Source organism: Salvelinus sp. IW2-2015, unplaced genomic scaffold (assembly GCF_002910315.2).
Source record: "Salvelinus sp. IW2-2015 unplaced genomic scaffold, ASM291031v2 Un_scaffold1479, whole genome shotgun sequence".
Classification (NCBI taxonomy): domain Eukaryota; kingdom Metazoa; phylum Chordata; class Actinopteri; order Salmoniformes; family Salmonidae; genus Salvelinus; species Salvelinus sp. IW2-2015.
The window spans coordinates 51,315-53,863 of NW_019942935.1; positions in this window are offsets into that span (position 1 = coordinate 51,315).

Consider the following 2,549-nt stretch of genomic DNA (forward strand, 5'->3'; position numbering starts at 1 on the left):
ACAACGTAACAATAACAACGTAACAACCATCTCAGCCTCAGAGTCATTAGAACATTCATTCTGGTATCACCCCCATGTAGCTCGTTTCTGGTCACATGTACAGGCTGAAAAAAATGATCACAACATGTATCTAAAATTAACCCCACTGTTGGTTGATTTGGAAAGCCAAAGATCTGTGAACCAAAAAGTGGAAAAAATTATAACAGGGAAGATCTGATTACGGATTTATTGTCTAGAAATCAATGTGACAAAATAAAATGTGATTTGATAAAAAATTAATGTAAAAAATAATTTCGCTACACCACCATCATATCTGCTAAATAACGTGGATGTGACCATCATATCTGCTAAATAACGTGGATGTGACCAATCACATCTGCTAAATAACGTGGATGTGACCAATCACATCCTAAATAACGTGGATGTGACCAATCACATCTGCTAAATAACGTGGATGTGACCAATCACATCTGCTAAATACGTGGATGTGACCAATCACATCTGCTAAATAATGTGGATGTGACCAATCACATCTGCTAAATAACGTGGATGTGACCAATCACATCTGCTAAATAACGTGGATGTGACCAATCACATCTGCTAAATAACGTGGATGTGACCAATCACATCTGCTAATAACGTGGATGTGACCAATCACATCTGCTAAATAATGTGGATGTGACCAATCACATCTGCTAAATAACGTGGATGTGACCAATCGCATTTGATTGAACTAGGGAGAGTTAACTAAAAGGTGTTAACCGTCCACATCTCTCAAGACAACAGGAGACCTGGGCAGCCACTCTTAAATATCACCTGGGCCAGCCACTCTTAAATATCACCTGGGCCAGCCACTCTTAAATATCACCTGGGCCAGCCACTTCTAAATATCACCTGGGCCAGCCACTCTTAAATATCACCTGGGCCAGCCACTCTTAAATATCACCTGGGCCAGCCACTCTTAAATATCACCTGGGTTGTTGAGAAGAAGTTGAAGGCCAGATCAAGATGACAACAGTAGCTACATGATAAAAAATACTTACCAATCTGTGCCCTCCTCCGTGACCCGGAAACCGATAAGTGGTGGAGGAGAAGACAATTTGTTTGTAGGCAAACAGAGGAGTGTGTCGTCTATCCCCCCCCCCCCCTCTTGACAGCCACCGTTGTTATTGTTACGTTGTTATTGTTACGTTGTTATTGTTACGTTGTTATTGTTACGTTGTTATTGTTACGTTGTTACGTTGTTATTGTTACGTTGTTACGTTGTTATTGTCACGTTGTTACGCTGTTATTGTTACGTTGTTACATTGTTACGTTGTTATTGTCACGTTGTTACGTTCCCCAGCAAGAAAATCAATAATGTCGTACAAACAGAAGGGGGAACTAACAAAACATCGCTGACAAGAACCAACAGGAATCAGGTGGGGTTTAAGGAGGGGTTCTGAACGACACTCATGGGGGGTGTCCACTGAAAGTTGCCTAGCAACAACAACTGYGACCTAGAAGACACCCACCGTTAGCGCCCACTAAATTTTCCCAAGAACAGGCAAACAAAAGAACAACCCACACCAAACTACAAGACAGGAAGCAAACCCAAAAAATGCCAGTCTTTAATGTGGATAAGTATTTTATTTTCTTCTGCTCAGTTTTGAAACCTTGTGGCCTTCAGATAAAACTATTATTTTTAAAAAAAAATTATTTTTTATTTTTTAATCTGTGCGCAATCACTGTCTTGAGTCAGATAACGCAACGATTCCGCCTGCGCTGATGGGTTGAGGGACAAGGGCGTCGTAGCACGTGACGGGCCTGCATGCTTGCAACAGCACAAACCACCTCCTGATGCCTCCTTTCGTATTTCATCTGATATGATGAAGAGACCATTTTTGTTATTCTCTGAATGTTTGTTACTAATCTCTCCATTTTATATAGTTATTATATATTGTAAGTTGCTCTGGATAAGAGTGTAGACCTGTAAATTACTGAAATGTCAAACATATTCTATAAATATATTCTTATCTACATAAGGAGAATCATGGACCTGAATCATAATCCACTCTCAAGTGCTTGTCTAATGCATCCGTGGCTCTCATAGGCTGGTAKATATTAAACCCCATTATACACTTGTCATAGTGTTTAGGTCAAATGGAAGGGAATCGGACAAATCCGTCTGTTGTTCTGGACGTTCAGTTTCCCCGTGTACACACAATGATGACATAATTAACACATAATCACTCTGTTAGATGTATGAGTGTACTTGGTTAGCTGAACTGAACATTGTTTGTCGGAGCCCAGATACTGTATAATAAGGCTGTGACTTGTATTAGTGGTGGGTGACTTGTATTAGGTGTGGGTGACTTGGTGGGTGACTTGTATTAGTGGTGGGTGACTTGTATTAGGTGTGGGTGACTTGGTGGGTGACTTGTATTAGTGGTGGGTGACTTGTATTAGTGGTGGGTGACTTGTATTAGTGGTGGGTGACTTGTATTAGTGGTGGGTGACTTGTATTAGTGGTGGGCCATAATCAATCCCACCACTATACAATACCTGGC